We start from the raw sequence: 17,472 nt of genomic DNA on the forward strand, positions 1-17,472 counted from the left end.
GGAGGAGACAAAGCCCACAGTGTCATTAATGCACCAACTCTGAATTTGATATTCAGCAGGCAAATATTTCCATCAAAGAGAAAAATGGGTTTGGTGTGTTTGAAGATCCAAACGTTCAACGTGTCAAACTTATGTTGTTGTTCTGAATTAACAAGAGCAGAAAAAACACACGGAATTTATGGGTGGGTGGATGGATGGATGGATGGGTGGGTGGATGGATGGATGATGGATGGGTGGGTGGATGGATGGATGATGGATGGATGGATGGATGGATGGATGGATGGATGATGGATGGATGGATGGATGGAGGAGCTCAGATAAGTTTTTATTAAAATTAAGGAAAATTCAAATCAAAGATGTTCTATAACGACAGGAGCACTCTGCCCTTCTGAGAAATTATTAATTATTTACAATTCACCTTTGATAATAATGTGACACAGTTTTTTTCTTATCGCACTTTCAATAAAGTTTTAGGAGAATAATAACACGAATTTAACAAATATAAGTATATGCATTTGATGCTTTGAACCAAGTTTCCTTCTAGGGATGTTTCACAGTAAAAGTCTGCCTGGAGATGCAGGATTGGGTCGTTGGAGATATTTAATATGAACATTTTGCACAAAAATTGTTGATTTCAAGTGTTTTCCTCTGTTTACTTAAATAGTCAATTTAACAAGTAGAAAAATGCCCCAAATAAAAAACACTCCTAAAATTCACCACACACCACAAACACATTTCTAATATGTTTTTTTAACTTATTCGCATGAAATCTGGGATCAGGAGAGATCAGCCAAGACTCGAGTGAAGCTCCAAGATTAGAATTGACACGCATATATGTCATTATTGATAGTTTAGTATTTGTGCTTCTCTCCAGTGAGGTGGCTCCACCTGTGCTGACATCAGGAGGCCGTTTCGGGGGATTTATTCTGTTCTCGTCTCTTTCTTACGTCACTGTCAGTTTTCCAGGGTCGTTGTTTTGGAAACCGTCTCGGGGTATTTGGGTCACATGCGGTTTCTCGCCATGGTGGAGTATGAATAATGCAGACTTGTCTCATTACACCATGTTCTAACCCTCTGGATTGGAAATCAAGTGTCTGGCAAACACACGACGCTCACTCACCAGCCGCCCCGCCAAGACCAGGAGAGGATACCAGGGTACCCCAGAGGTTTCCTGAGGTTTCTACTTCAACAGGTTCCAGAGCTTCAGCGGACTGAATGCGTTGGGTCTATGAGAGGCGGCGTGTCTCCATTCAGCCTGGGCCAAGACCAGAGAAGAAGAAGAGTGGTCATCGACAATGAGGAGGAATGTCTGGAAGCCAGGTTGTTGTCTGGGCGCTATGACTGATGAAGAGGGCTCTGGTGTTTTTTTACCCCCGCTGTTTCCAACCTCTGAGTGCACTCCCTCCTACAGTTCAACCATAGTTCACATGGCCAGGAGCCCCCCCCCACCCCCCCTGCCCAGCGCTGGGACCCGTACATGTTGCTGCACATTCCTCACCGACTGTTTGCAGCACGTTGGTGAGAGTGGCTCAGGTTTGGAAAGGTGCCGGCGCTGCTGCGAGCTACACCGGCTACATGCTGTGATCCGATGGGCCACAGGGTTGTTTTATGCGGATTTTTTTCCCTCTTCTATAGGAGAGACCCCCAGACATCTGGCACACATCTGGAGCTGTTTAATGAGAGGCCGAGTCTGCCTTAGTCATTACTGCGAGCGCTCTAATCTGGAGCCATCAGGAGACTCCGGCTGCCTGGCGAGAGCCGAACCATGCCGACGTGTGAATGATAACAGTTTTTGCCAGGAGCTGCGAGGGAACATTTAAAAACTGTGCAACAGTAATCGGCGGAGGAGAAAATGGTTCTTTTGCTATTTTCCACCCAAAGCAATAAGCAGCTGCTGTTGATTACAGACCTGACTGGTTCTCTGGCAGATGCTGCTCACACGTGTGGCTCTTTCTGTTCTGGATGAGCAGAACATGTGGAACACTCACCCGTCTCTGGTTCTAACCGGGTCGGCGTTTGAGTAACCTTGAGTAACAAACCTGGGGTAAAACCTGCTCAGGTCGGATTGGTGTCGGTGCTGATGGGGTTGTGTCTGTTGTGTCTGGGTCACGGCCCGGGTGGTCCATTATTGTTAGGGACTTCACATCCGTAGAACTTCCGAATCCACTCCACCTTTTAGAACCAGGCCAGAATGATTTAATGTTGATTCAGCCTTTCCTCAGAGGTAAATATCCCAACCTAACGCGACTCGCAGCATCTTCTCCATGGTAGCCGCCCATAATTCATGAAAATGGCTCTTTTGTATGTTCTTTAATGGGCACAACATGCGTCTCGACGAATCCCAAACTATTCTTTGAATGGACTTTGATTGAAGGCTGGTCTTTTTAACGGTGCCATTCTTAGTCCTGCCCTGTAGCAGCTTGTCCAGCTGTCCGGGCTCTTATTTATTACCCCTTGAAGATGAGACAATGAAAAAGGAGTCGGTGTGTTTGTGCCCAGAGGCCCGCAGCACAAAGCAGCCGCGCAGCATCTCATTGTTGGACGGCAGAGATGCGGCTCGCTTCAAACATGGCTGCTTCTTTTTCAGCGGAGGTGGGTGGTAAGAGAGTGGAGGAGGGGCTGTGGAACCACGCATGGGGGGTAGATTTCATCTCAGGAAGGGATGTGGGGGCAGGGAAGAATGGGGTGGGGCTGGAGATCTGGGAGTCAAACGCAGGCCAACATGAACTTTCCAGAGCTAAATATGGTTTCCATCTATAGGAAGTGCCGCACTCACGTTTGTGCCCTGCAGTGGATGTGGGCGCTCTGAAACACGGTGGCGGTTGGAGACTTCGGCAGATGATCACAGGAACGAGCTCCTGCTGGGTTTTTTAAGAGTCTTAAACGGTCGTGCAAATAGAGGCTGAGAGTCGCAGCGGAGTCCAGTTTTCATGCTATGTTTCCCTTCATTCTATCTCTGCTCAGAACTGGGAGAACGGGCGGAGGACCAGTGGCGTTCTTAAGCTGGCCACAAAGGAGCTCTTTAAAGTGGGTCTGTGAGTCGTGTCTATGAACCAGCGGTTATGAGAAGCCGAGTCTGCGCACAGAGATAAGCTGCACGCATGTTCTCCTATTCACAGACAGCCAATGAGCTTCACGCCGCTCAGCGAGCGGCAGATGCTCCGCAGGAGGCTGCCGAGCCCGGCGCACCGCCGCAGCCGCGGTCTGTGATTAGAATTGTACGGACCTCTCAATGAGCTGGGCGGCAGATCCTTTCGGCTAGCGGACAGGCTACGCGTTGGTGTGCTGACGTGTGCAGCAGTGATATCGCAGATGTTTCCTGAACGGTTCCTGACCGTTAACCTGACGGATCGGGTCAAGGTTGTTCCTGATGGATGAGAGCGAGCAAACAGGTGGATGCACGACTCCATCGCGTCCTCGCGCAACGCGTCACAAACCAGGAAAAGGCGACAACTTGGCTGCCCTTGACCCCCAGTGATGATTGGTGATGGCACACGCGGATGATGTCAGTAAATGTGGGCGGAGCCAGTTCCTGCGTTAATCCATCATGCTTGTGTTGTGTTTGCGCTGCGTCCGAAGCCGCAGTTGTAGCCCCAGACACTATATTTAGTGTCTGGTCACAACACGGCTCCTAACTCATCAATTACTTTAGTCTCAGCTTGCTGGACAAACACGCCAGTGTTGGAGGAACTGGAACGCCATCACACACGAGCCGCTTCCTTCATTCCCCATTTATTAGCTTCAGGATCCAGACCTCCGAAAAGCAAACACAACCCAGGAACAGATCCCCATAATCGAGTGAGTCTGTCTGGGGGAAGTCCAGCAGACTGAAGCTCGGAACAAAAGCTTGTTTACGTGCTGCCTGTTGTCGCACAAAACAAGGCGGGTTAGCCGCGTCTGTTTATGCCGATGTAGGGAGGCAGGCTTGGAACGCCGTTAAGCTGCGTACTCCTGGGTCGGGCAGCGCCGCACCAGCAGCCCTGCAGAGAGCCAGTGGCTGATTATGACCACTGGATGTGGTGGGGGGGCAGAAAACCACCGCGAAAGACAAAAGGCGGAGAACAAACAGCTGGCGGCCGACCGACTGCAGCGGAAGGATTTAAGTAAAGACGAGAGAAAAACAGCCACGAACGACGGAACTGGGATGGCGGTTGTCGCCGATGTTGGTAACTTTGTGTGGAAACGAGCTGGTTGTGTTTGGGAGACGGTGAGGCCCTTCGGTCTTTATGCTACCATCCCTGTGAAGGACTTAAGCTGCCTTCGGCTATAAATTTGACCCGCTGCCCTCCGCGGGATCAAGAGAGAGAACCCTCTGACGGCGGATCTATAAGACTCTTTACTCACTGAGGTTTGAAGGAGAGCCTAAGTGCTGGATTTTATAACAGGGAGGTGTCCGTCAGACTGAGGCTGCAGCTCTAACTCTGGGGTTTTGTTTTGTATTTGGGGTTTTATGATGAAATACATGTTCAAAATAAACACTGCCTTTAGTTGTTAATAGTGAACCGACATCAGCAGTGCAGCAAACACAGGAGTGATGTGGAGAACAGGCAGAAACCTCAGATCAGGCTCCGCCTCTCACCCGCCGCCATCAGTTCGGGTCCAGGGCCCATGGAAACGGTGCCCCACCCTGGTGTCATCAGCACCAACCCGTGTTTTCTGCTATGAACTCGATGAAACCTTGATGATTCTTCTGGTGTCGGTGCCATTTAACGTGCCTTCAGTCACATGTTGGTCATATAATAACAACGTTTATCAGATTTCATCTAGATGAGATGAATGAGACAGCAGAGGGGGGAGCTTAGAGTGGGGGCGTTGAGGGGCCGACGGTGGCCATCAGGTCTAACCCTCAGGCCACTGTGGGCCCTCAGGAAGGCCCTTCTGCATTCCTGTCCTCTGGGTGACCCCTCCTCTAAAGCTGCGGGACTTATTGGAGTAATCAGCGGCTGTCAGCACCTTGGTTCTGCTGCATGAACCCAATCCAGGAAGCGTGAATGAGACACGTAATAGCGCCTGATGAAAAGTACGTTTGCCTTGAAAGGGAACCTGACTTTTCCTCTCTGAGCTTTGCTTTTTCCACATTTCCCCCTGTTGGGAAACTCCAGCAGAGCTGACCAGCACCAGCCAGGGTCGGGTTCTCGTCAGGATCTGACTGTTTTGCTCCTGTCCTTCACAGCCACAACCATTTTAACGTGGTAGTGATCTTCACTTGTTTGATTCTGATGGTTGTCCTTTTAGAGGCTCAATAAAAAAGGACCCTGGAGCCCTGAGGTACAGGGCTGATGTACAGAGCTGTTGGGAGGAAACCAGAGTAAAACCACAGCATCACATGAGGCACAACAGTGGCTCCCGAGGCAAAAACACACAAAACTGATCAGATTCAATTAGATTCGGAGTTGTGCAACCTCAGTGGGTGGATTAGAATTTTCATGTTAGTGTGAGTGGGATCAAAACTGGTGTTTGGGCTCAGCTGTAGCATTCGTGCTGCTGCGTTTGTGCTGTGAGCAGAAAAAGGAGGAAACTATTGATTTTTCTGGCACCGCCCTGCTCAGATTAAGAAATGCCAATACGAGGATTCCACCCCGACTCTCTGGTTCATGTCAAGTTCACTTGTCATTTTCTATAATTCTGACAAAATCAAGATGCTTAACCATGATGTCGTTAGGCTTCCTGGGCCGCCCTCGGGCTCTGTGATTGAATTAGACGTCTGTGTTCTGCCGTTTAGAAGCAGCCTGAAGTATTTCCAACACTTAATAGGGGCACGAGTTATTTACTGTTTTCAGAGAGAGGAAAGTGAACAATGCTGCTGTTCACACACAATCAGCTGTTAGCAGTCTCACCGCCGATGTGGCTGCTATCTTTTTACACACAGTCAGTGTCTGGGCACAAATCATCAGCTTTCATTTTAGCTTATGTGTCTGAAGTTAGCGCGCACGTTTAAAATGGATTTATGCTGCAGGTTGGGCTCCTCACTGAAATGAACAGCAAATAGCTTCTGCTAAGCTAAAATAGGCTAAGCTAACTTGACTCTGCTGAGTCACTGTTGCCCAGATACATGTGAAGGCATCTGCTTTAAATTGATGGAAACATCTTTTTACATCAACTTTTGTATGCACGTGCACGAGTGCGCGCGTCTGAGATGGCCATCAATCGAAAGAGTAGAGGGAGAGCTTAGGCAACTTTGTGTGCTAATCCCTGTGAAAGCGGGGCCCCGGGGGTGAGGCGGTGAGATCCAGCGGTGCCTCTCTGATCAGACGTTTGTGGCTCGCCGTGTGAAGCCGCCGGAATGCCCGCTAATCCCTCCAAGAGCTGATGGGCAGCTCACCTCACCGCAAACTCCTCCGTGCATCAGGAGCAGGACGGGCGGCTTCAGGTGGGTCACGGAGGTGAACGTTGACTGAGGAGAAAGTTAAGAACCGGCGTGATCCTCCTCCCACCTCCATACAGGTAATTACAGTGTTTCATCAGCGCCGTCTTCATCCGCTGGTTTTACCCGTTGAGCGTTGTCTGATGTAAAGGTGACGTAACATCATTCTTTGGTCAAATGTGTAGGACTTTGGTCAGATTGATGCTAGTTCGACTGTTAATTAATGTTCTCTCTCATTTACATCACTGGTTAAAAGCACAGCCAGGAGGAGGATGAGACACGCCTCCTCAGTCCTGCACATCTGTGCACATCTGAGCACATCTGTGCTTTATTGTGATGAGGCGATGAAGCGCTCATCTTGTCCTCCGTTTATTGCCCGTATTACAGGGAAAATGTCTAATTTCATAAAGTCAGCCTGTTCTCTGTTTCAAAAACTTTTACAGGGAATTTAATGTTGGATCATGTGACTGGTGATCTGTAGAATAATAAAAGCACCACGGAGGGAAACAAACCTCTTCAATCCAAACAACTAAAACATTCATTAGTCAATATCCAGTAAACAGCTTCTACAAACATCATCTATATGGAGAAAACACTCCTCCGCATACATACATATGCATGTATCACACACACACACACACACACACGGAGGCAGACTGAAATGGAAATGATCCATCAGCTGAGACAGAAGACGGAAAGATAAACAATGGAGAGGGTCACATAAAGACACTTAGACAGAAGTGTAATTACGACTTGTGCATCGACCCAGATCTCCAGCAGGGGACTCATTTCTGAGGCTACTCAGGCTGTTTGCAGTAAATGAGCTCACTTTATTGCCTCCTAGTTTGTAATGGGTCTCTCTGCCGTACCTCTGACCGGCGCTACATGTCTTTAACCAATCACGGCGCACACTCCGTGTTTATTAGCCGCGGTTACGGCGTTCTCCTGACTCGCTGCCACGAGCAGTAGCAGTGTGTAACTTTTAGCTGAGAACGAAGCGCTATTTGAAAAGATTCTTTTGAATCATATTTAAATGACTGACTTGTCTCACATTTGCCCTGTTTTTCCCCCTTTAAATCTCAGTTTAAAATATTGAATAAATAATGCTTAGAACTATTTTGAAAAAAGCAAAAAATACTGAAATCTCCAAGACAGGAAATATTATTATACCTCCAATTCACCCTTTTAACTGGCTCAATAAGCCTGTTTTCTGGGATTATTCAGATTATTCGCTCATTTCTTCCACTGTTTGCGTGAAGGAGCCAAACCAGATTATTAATATTCAATGTTTTTTCTTTGTCAGAATCTTCCGGTTCTGCTTCACACTGATGACTGGATGAAAATCTGATCTGTAATTCTGCACAAATACATTTTTATATCAAGTTTCAGGCTCAGTGTTCAGGTGTTTAGCTTCATACATGCGTTTCTGATGCCTGTATATAAAATGCTAATGAGGAGAAAAATTCACTCCTCATTTTACTTCCAAAAGAAATATCTGCATCCTATTTGCATCACATTTGGATTCCAACTCCTGAATGTGATCCAGAGGAAAGCGGGACTTTGAGGACCGGAGGACGCGGATGATGCTTCAGCGTTGAAGCTGAGAGAAATTAGCCGCCGCCGAGTGTGTGTGATTGTCAGAGCTGTCGGCCTTATTAAATGATCAGCTGTTCTGTGTTTTGTCACAGCCGAGTGAGCTTTGGCGTCGCTCTCTGTGAGCCGCGGACCGCTGAGGCCAAACAGCGGCTTATCTTGATGGACGGCTTCATTATCGCCTTCTAATTACAGCTGGATTTTCAGGTGTATTCATTACCTGAGCTGACCGGGATCGTGTGTACGTGGGCGTACACGTGAATCCAGGGGGTTACTGTTACACTGGCCTGACTGCAGGGGGGTCAGCTGTGTGTGTGTGTGTGTGTGTGTGTGCAGAGGTTCCTGTTTCAGCCCTGCTGTAGGCTGTGTACAATATTGATGAGATCTTTGAGGATCAGTGTTCTGTGCAGCGGCACTCAGACGTCCCTAAAGTTCCCGTGTCCATCCTTGTCCATTTGCTGGTGTCCATCTGAGCTTTTCCCCTCACCTAAGGGGCGTCCTGAGCACTGCAGCGCCAGCAGGAGCTGTCCACCTGTGGAGCTCCTGCTTTTCCATCACGCACCATCCTGCAGCTCTGTGGGAGGTTCTCACCACGTGGAACCGAGCAGAGACCATGAGGCAGCAGCAGGCCGCTCGAGCCTTTAACACCACCTGCATCTTCCAAGAGCAGCACAATAAAGCAGATCTGACCTTTGACACTTTGATGAAACGATTAATCAGGGTTCAATAAACAGGCTTAGTCCTGCAACCTTACAGTCATCACTACGTCGGGCACAAACTCCAGTCTGATGACCCACTGACGGCGTCCATGTTGTGAGGAGGATGAATGTTTAATGATGAAGCCGAGGGCCTGATGTGCTGCTTTCAAAGCCAGCATGGAGTTTTCATTTTCACTCTCTCCACTTGAGCACTTGTGTGTTTTCTCTGATGTGTTCGGGCTGCAGGATTGTGTGTTAAAACAAACTTCTGCTTCTCTGCTGAAGAGATGAAGTGAGAGATCAGGAAGCTCATTTGTGGAGTCCCTCATGGGGTGCGTTCACAGACCGCCTGTCCTGTGTTTACGTGTCAATTATATCTGTTCACCTATGTCAAGTCAGCGAGTTCTTCGACGCTGACCTTTCATCGGGTCAGTTGGTCAAACGAACTGCAGGAGAAACTTCCAAAAAAGTCGTCGTTTGTGGTTTCCCACAAATGCCACATTTTACTGTACTGGGAGCTCTTAATGGGAGCTAATCCCAGCATTTTGATCACTTTAATTATTGATTTGTTCTTAACCTGATCACTTTTCCTCATCATCTGTCTAGAAAACCTCCAAAGCTCTCTAAGAAATGTTCTGGCTGAAGTGAATTTTACTGAAAAAGTTCCAGCCCACAGTCGGGCTGCTCGTACTGGTTTTTTCCATGCTGGACTCTCCTGTGTGATATTTCCACCCGTCTTTCTTGGGTCTTGATACAGCCGATGAACTCCGGTTTAGAAACTCAGGAGAGATGTTGTCATGACTATCAAACCGGATCCTGCAAAAACAATATTCTGGTCTCGTCTTTCAACGCTGCTGCATTCAAATGGAATAAAACCTCAAAGAGGAAAAAAGCTGGTGGAGGAGGAACGAAAGAAAATCCTCCACGACTTCTGTAAAAAAAATCTGTAAAAAATATTCTGAAATTATGAAAAGAATCCCAAACAAACTTCTGAAATGTTGAAAGGAGCTGAAATACATCCAATATTCTTAGTTTTAGCCTTAACAGGAATAACCAGTGCATTTATGCTCCGGTGCCTGTTCCAGTATAGCCATTATCTTGCTGGAGGTCCTGGTTCATCCTGACATCCATGTAACTGGTTTGGTGAACTGGTTCTGAGCGTCTTTATCCAGTGACTCCACTCCTGATGGTTTCCATCATGGGGGTTGTCATGATTTAATAATGGTTCATTTATGACACAGTTCAGCTGAGTCCAAACCCAGTAAAAATGTCAGCGCCCCATTGTTCCCCATTGTGTCTGCCTGAGGAGACAGAAGCGAGCAGGAAAGTTCCAGAAATGTCAAAATAAAGTTTTTATCTTTCACATCGACACTTCACATCGACACAGAAAAACACAAACTAAAGAGGAAGACTTATTTGCATATTTACTAAGCTGATCCTGTGAGTTTGACCAGGGTTGTTAAAATACATCTTTGAACTCTTTTAAAGCTCATTTTTCCTGAAGGAACGCCGCGTTTGCTGCGTAAAAAACGAGCAATACCTCTTTAAAACCAAAAACGAGCTATGCATTCAGATTTAGGAACATTTCTTATCAGATTAGTTCCTAAAAGAGAGAGAAAAGGAGAGAAAACGAGATCTTTTTCTTATTTTCCGTCCTGCGTTTCTCCTCTCCGCCTCGTCCTGCGCTGCGGAGCTGCAGTGATGTCAACGCGCCTGGGTCATTTGAAGGTCAGCAGCCTCGGAAGGTTCACGCAAAGTTCACTCGCATATATTAGGCAATTCAATCTTTCATTCTCTCTGGCAAAAACTAGTTTGGAAATGAGCTGCACGGGGGGACGGAGGAGCCGTTCGTCATCGGAGAGGAAAGCGCGTGAGCTTTTAAACACCGTCCGCGTCGTTTTTGCTTAAAACAACAGAAAGATTCTCCGCATCAGACGCGCTCTGTGGCCGCTCGCTCCGCCGTCGGCAGCACGGACGGAGTCCGTGGAAACGGGATCATATTTGTGTTTTTGTTGCGGAGGAGTCCCGTCCACGCGTCTGTAGCCGCACCGGCTGAGCGAAGATGGTTCTCAGATGAGGTCTTAAAGCATTTACGTCCCAAATATTCCTGATCCCGGTGCGGGACGAACCAGAGGAGCCGGAGCTGCGGAGCCAAGAAGAAAAAGGAGAAGAGGAGGAGGAGGAGGAAGAGGGGGAGGAGGGGGGGGAGTAAACAGAGTTTTGATGGAGTTGTGTGCGCTTATGCCGGCGATTTTTTTATCCGTAACGCACAAGAGCGGCTGACGAGGCGCCGTCACCATGTTCGACTGCATGGATGTGCTGGCCGTGAGTCCCGGGCAGATGCTGGATTTCTACACGTCCAGCCCGTCCTCCTGCATGCTGCAGGAGAAGGCTCTGAAAAGCCTGCATCAGCGGACTGGCGCACAGAGAGTGGCAGCACCGCCGGAGCGCGTACTGTAGGTCAACTTCATCATCTTGTTGCTGTTCTTGTTTGTTTTGTTGTTGTTGTTGCTGCTGCTGCTGTCGTTTGCTCCAGCTGAGACCCCACAACTCTGGGCCTGCGTGACTGCTGACATGTGATGATATTAGGCGCCTCATTTTAAAGGAATGAAGCAACATTTTTGTGCTGACGTGAAAAATGCTGAAAGATTCTGGCGCTTGTCTCTCCAGAGGGGCCCCAGTTAGATGTGGATGCGAGAGCAAACTCTTTCTCCCAAAAGTCATATTTTCAGCCTCGGAGCTGCTGCTGTCTGATCCCCCAACAGGCTGCAGGAATGCGGAGGCTAAACACGGCCTCACCTCCCGCCCCGGCCGCGCAGCGCAGGCGGGGCGGCCTGACGAGCCGAGACCTGCGCCGCTGACACTGATTCAGACAAATGACCCCCCCCCCCAAGATGAGCCGAGCGGCCATCGGAACCCGACAACCCCTGTCTGGGTTTGAAACCGAGCTCAGAGCTGCACGTTTAAGTCGAAGAAAAAAAGTGGTCAGATGGCGCAAATAAAAATATCACAACTGTGAGAAACTGCGTCCAAGTTCGACAACAGAGATCAGTGGAAAATGGAGAATATCTGAAGCCTCTGGAGTTGATTCGGTCGATCTGATCAGCCTCATCAGTGTTTGCTCAAGGGGCACTCCCGCAAAAGGGCTTTTTAAAATAGTCAGCAAATTAAACTTTACCGTGATGTCTTTAAAGCCAACAGTTTTTCTGCCCAGCAACCACAACAAGGATGAAACTCATTTCAGAAATGGTTAAAATTTCAGATTTTAGTCTGAGCAGGATTTTAGTTATTTAAAAATAATAATAATAATAATTTCCTGATGTTCATGATGCTCAGAGGTTCTACTCAACATTTATCTCAGATGTGATTGTGTCATTTAACATGGTTATTTTGTATTTTGAGGAGAAGAAAAATGAAGTTTAAATACATCAGAGGCTTAAAATGTCTTTGAATTTGTTAATTTGCTAATTCTTCTCGAACGTTAAACATATAACTGTTAAAAAGGTTTTATAAAATGCAAACCGCTATGTTCTCAATAACCGCTGACGTCTTTTATTCATCATTAAAATCTCCTTTAATTTATTTATCATGAAATTCTTGATGTCCATAATAAAGGACATGATTTACAATTCTGATATAAATGTAACCTCAATTTTTAGAGAAAATAATGGAGTTTGACCACAGGCGCTGCCCAGTTTGTTGGAGGTGCTCCCAGACTTGTAACGTGCACCGATTTTCCACAGATCTCCACCTTCAGTCCAAACCGACTGAAAAGTGCAGAATTAACTGGAAAACTGCAGCGGCAGAATTTATTTGATTTCTTCTCATTATTTATTAATAAACATGTTTCCTGCTGTAAAAGTGAAATCCAGCATCACTTAAAACAAAAAGCTCAGCAGAAGCTGCACGTGAACGTTCGGCATCTTTAAAAGCTGCTCTTGATGTTCTGAATCTTCTCAGCTGCTGGTTCAAGCGGCCACCGCCGCCGCCGCCGCTGCTCTTCACCGCTGTTTAAATCAAGCTTTGCTTTGAAAACGCCTCTCGCAGGGTCGCTGAGATGCAGCTTTATTCATTATTTGTGGGGGATAATGCAAACCTCCTGGGTGCTAATTAGCCGCATTGACAACAGACCGACCATTAAAGCACTTCCTCTTCCAGTTTAGACGTTAATTAAGAATGATCAAGGGCTTCTTTACGCTGATAAAACGCGCTTTGTGGTGAAGGAAACACACGTTTCCACGCTGGAAAACATCGAATCAGACCCGCGTTTACAGATAATCAGACGCAGCCTATGAGTGGCGCCACCGCCCTTTTGTCTCGAAGGCCGAAGCTCCTCCGATATGACACGAAAGGCCGTCAGCAGCTTAAAACTGCAGCTAATTTAACAGCGGAGGAGCTTCAGAGCCATGAGGGACGTGTGTGGGACAGCAGGCGTGTTTGAGAGTGTAGCCAGGATGGGGTCAGGGGTCCCGCCGGGGCCCCACCTCGGCCCCTCTGCAGATTTTACTCACAACATGGCGTATTTCAACCTTTTGATCGGTGGTTTGTGAGAAGAGCCCCACATTTGTAGTGATTCTTTTCCAGACAGAAGCACTTTTATGGCCTTTATCAGCTAATATTGAAGAGGTGTGGCTGCAGGCCCCATGATGCTGGGTTCCACCCCTCTGTTCCACAGGAGCGTTCTGTGGAGAACAGGAACGCTGCCGTCTGTCTGTGCTCCACGCAGAACCAGTTTCAGTGCAGAACATCAGTACGCTTTCTGTCGACCACGGGTGATTTTCTTTCTTTTGCGGTAATGGTGACCTTCATGTGTCACACACCTGCAGCTCCCACGGCAACCAGGCGCGCACGTGGCGTGTGCGTGTGTGTGTGTGTTCATCAGGGAATCTGGGTCGAGCTGCAGAAAAGAAACATCAGCCTGATTCATAATGCGGCTGAAGTTCAAATGTTCGATGTTTGTTGTTTACAGAGCTTCTTAACCTCAGCGAACTGAAGTGTAATTAAAGAATTACCGTGAATGTTCATAGAACATTGATTGATTACTGTAGATTAGGTCCAGATTCTGGTCAATTTTCAAATTGAATGTTGAACATTTGAATTTAGAAATTCCCCACTTGCTTTGTATGTCTGTGAAGGTTCTCGGTCATCCAGGTCATAGTAATGCTGGTCGTAAATCAGCTACCAGAACCCTCTTTGGTTTGTTCCGACTGTTCTGGAGACAGAAAGCAGAGGGTCCAAGGCTCTGCCCCCTCTGAGGCCGGCGTGGGCCAGCCGCCATGAGCAGAACCATGTTCTGTGTCTGATGTCACGGCTTTCCCGTGGACGCGTTCAGGCCGGTCCAGAAACCTCTCTGACTGTATTCAGTCAGTCATCAGTGAGGTCAGTCTGTGGTTCAGGGTCCAGGGTCCAGGGTCCAGGGTCATTGTCACAGATACAGTCACACTTCACTTGAAGCTCCGTTTCCCTCCACGCCTCCGTTTTCCTCTCTGCTTCATGAGAACTTGGCGGGATGGTTTCCTGCCAGACTTCAAACGCCCTCATTTCTCTCCGTCCACTTCTACGCTCTTTGTTTGTGTGATCACGTTCCCTGGAGGAATCTTTGAAGTGGACGTCTCCGCCCTTGACGTCCACGCTGCTTCCTGTCCTGTTGTTTGACCTGGTCTCTGCTGTGGCCCTGGAGGTCACTGCGACGTTTCAAAAGGGGTCGGGGTGTTGGTCACGTGACAACCTTAGATCCCCTTGTTTGATCTCTCCGCAGGTTTACTGTACTTTCATTTCTCTTCAGAAGTACATGTGATACTTCTTCAAGACCAGTATTTGATTTTGATGCGATATTTCTCTCAGGTTTCAGACTTAGTAGCTTTAAAGGTTTTTTTGGAAGCTGCTCCTCTTTCCAGCCGATAGAAGGTCAAACACTTCAGCTCCTCCCCGTTTACCGTCTTTCCTCCAGAGCTTCTGAAGCGGGTCTGGTCCAAACGCAGAGCTGCTTCGCGTCGGTGGACTCTGGGTGAACTCTGACCATTCCTCTGACTTGGCCGGCTGGACGTGAGCGATGTAGTCCTGCAGGAAAAACACTTCCAGCCTGGCTGAGTGGGGCAGGAGGAGGTGGACACATTTTCCTTTTACCCCTCCAGGATTCTCCCACCAACAACAGGAAAATAAGCTTCAACCCAAATGAAAATAGTGAGTGTTTTCCGAAGACATTAATGACATTAGTCCAGGCAGGAGTACCTATGGGTGCTGCTTGTAAAATTACATCTCTAATAAGAATCTGGAGATTCACATCACTCATTTGGGCTAGGCTAATTAGCTGCCACAGCTAGTTAAAGCTGACTGAAAGCTGACTGGGGTGTTTTCATTTACTAGAAGAGGTTAAGTTAGAGCTCATTTCTGAGATATTCCTGATGCATTTCTGGATGGGAGGACCAGAGGAGAGCGGCTCCATGAGGATTAGATCTGTTTACTGGCCTACAAACTTTAGAAATGCTAAATTTGAGCTTGGCATATATGCCCTGCCAATCAGACCAGCCGCTTTCATGGGCTCCAGCTGGGAGTGTGTGCTCTCCTGTTTGACCCCAGCGGCAGGTTCAGCCAGAGGCGAAGGCTTCGGCCGCGCGCTCTCTTTTCCCGCCTGTTCGGAAGCTGTGACACTGATCTGTCATCAGCCTTTATCCTCCTGACGGAGCTTCTGTGTGCGAACACGCAGCCGCTGCGACTCCAAGTTTAATCACGCAGAAAATGGAAAAAGGCTGCTCTGCACCTGAGAGGGGGACCGCAGTGTGCTGCACACACAAACACACACACACACACACACACACTGAGCCGTCACCAGTTGCTCTGAAGCAGGTCAGACGGCGTTTTCCTCCGATCAGAGTCAGGAGAAGCAGGAAGAAACTGCCGTCCTCCTCTGAGCTGAGGCAACATGTTGGATGCTATTGCAGCAACGGAGCTGATCCTATCTGATTACAGCTTAATCTGAGCAACTTGAGTTATTACAGCAACCTCGTGTTTCTTTGGATGAGCAACCTGCAGCCTCAGCACAGCAACTGTCAACAACACAGCAACTCAACACTTTTATCTGAATGACTGCGAAATATCTGTGATTATCTTTGTCCTGTAACAAAGCAGCAGGAATAATAACAGCAACTTCCAGCCTTGTTTCAACTACGTACTTAACAAAGTTTTGTGTTTCAACCTGTAACTTTTGCACCTTTGTGTATCGGCTTCGTGTCCGTAAGTCCCTGTTCTGCCTGAGCAACATAGTTTCATTGGAGCAACTTATTAATCATCCTCGGAGATGATTGCTGCCTGCCAGCAACAAGGGGAACTATGGAGCCTATTTAGAGCAGCGAGCTGACCGACTTGAAGTGGGAGCGTCTGTGCTGGGGGGGTGAAAGCAGGTCACCCCCATGAAACACCTCCATGAAGTGAAGCTGTTTTCCCCTCAGAAACAGCTAAAATCCCGACCAGCGGGGTCGAAACCAGAACAGCACCATTATGGCAGTTTATGCAACTCTACTAAAGATCCTTTCAACTTTGAAGAAGTTGCTGCTGTCGCTGTTTGGTAACGAGCGGTGGAAACTTCTCCTCAGACAGAGATAAGAGTCAGAACGGAGGGCTTCGTAAATCGTTCTCATTAACCCTGCTGGCTTCTCTCTTCCTCATCCGAGGTGTCGCTCGCCCCCCTCGCAGATCAGCTCAAAGTCTGCAGATCCTACAAGCAGACCCGCAAAGAAGAAGAAACAAGCTCGGGGGTAAACGAGCGGAAGATTAGATTAACCACCAGGGAATTCCAGGCAGGGGACGAGGGTCCAGTAATTAGGAGAGCGTGTCTCTTACATCAGTAATTGAGTTTACGCTGAAGTGCGGAGAAGTAATCGAATCAGCGGAGATCCTGCAGACACTGCTCTCCATTTTCTCAGCAGGAAGGTAATGTGCATGTGGCCAGCAGTGGCGTCCGTGCACGCTCTCACCTCAGGTATCGCTTGTTCACCTCTGATAGAAACCGACGTGTTGAGAGACTTATCCAAATAATTGGTCTAAAGCGCTGAAACGGTTTGACACCTGTCGGAGTGGCGAGCCGCTAGGTGGGCTGCTGCGGGCGCCAGGAGAGCAGCCCGAGCTTCCTCTCCCTCCCTTCATCTTCTCTCCTCTCCTTTGTTTCTCTGGCAGCCATCGAGACCCAGAGCACCAGTTCCGAGGGAGTGGTCCCCAGCCCGCCATCGCCGCCGCCCCCTCCCCAGAGTCTTACAAGCCCTGCTTCGTCTGCCAGGATAAGTCCTCTGGGTACCACTATGGCGTCAGTGCATGCGAGGGCTGCAAGGTAGGACCCCCGTACGTGGGTTCAGAGTTCTGGATCCTGATTCTGATCCAGATCATTTTGTTGCTTTATGGCCTTCATAACTCAGGACAATGTGAACACATTTGGATGAAACTGAACACAATCGCCCCAAATAGTGAACCTGTGTGTGTGTGTTGTGTGTGAGTGTGTGTGTGTGTGTGTGTGTGTGTGTGGGTGGGTGTGTGGTGTGGGTGGGTGTGGTGGGGTGTGTGTGTGTGTGTGTGTGTGTGTGTGTGTGTGTGTGTGTGTGTGTGTGTGGGTGGGTGGGTGGGTGTGTGAACTTTTTACCTGAATTTCTTACTACTCCAGTTCAAATAAAAATAAAACTTCAATAAAAAGGTTTCTTGGCTGTAGTTCCCTAACTTTTGAAACACTTTTAACATGTCAATAAACAGATGTACATTGTTGCAGCATCTTTGCAGCTGTGTCGCAGCTGTGTCGCAGCTGTGATGCAGCTGTGCTGCAGCTGTGATGCA

General features: G+C 48.1%; 1 long non-coding RNA gene across 1 annotated transcript in view; it reads left to right on the top strand.

Moving 5' to 3' along the window:
- The window catches only part of LOC115251653 (uncharacterized), a 41,197-nt gene extending 24,341 nt beyond the window's left edge, over positions 1-16,856 (top strand). Inside the window, exon 3 of the long non-coding RNA XR_003890167.1 lies at positions 16,828-16,856. This is a non-coding gene — a long non-coding RNA (uncharacterized lncRNA). The remainder of the gene's footprint in view (positions 1-16,827) is intronic.
- The last annotated feature ends 616 nt before the right edge of the window (positions 16,857-17,472 follow it).

This window comes from Takifugu rubripes, chromosome 12 (genome assembly GCF_901000725.2).
Source record: "Takifugu rubripes chromosome 12, fTakRub1.2, whole genome shotgun sequence".
NCBI classification, from domain to species: domain Eukaryota; kingdom Metazoa; phylum Chordata; class Actinopteri; order Tetraodontiformes; family Tetraodontidae; genus Takifugu; species Takifugu rubripes.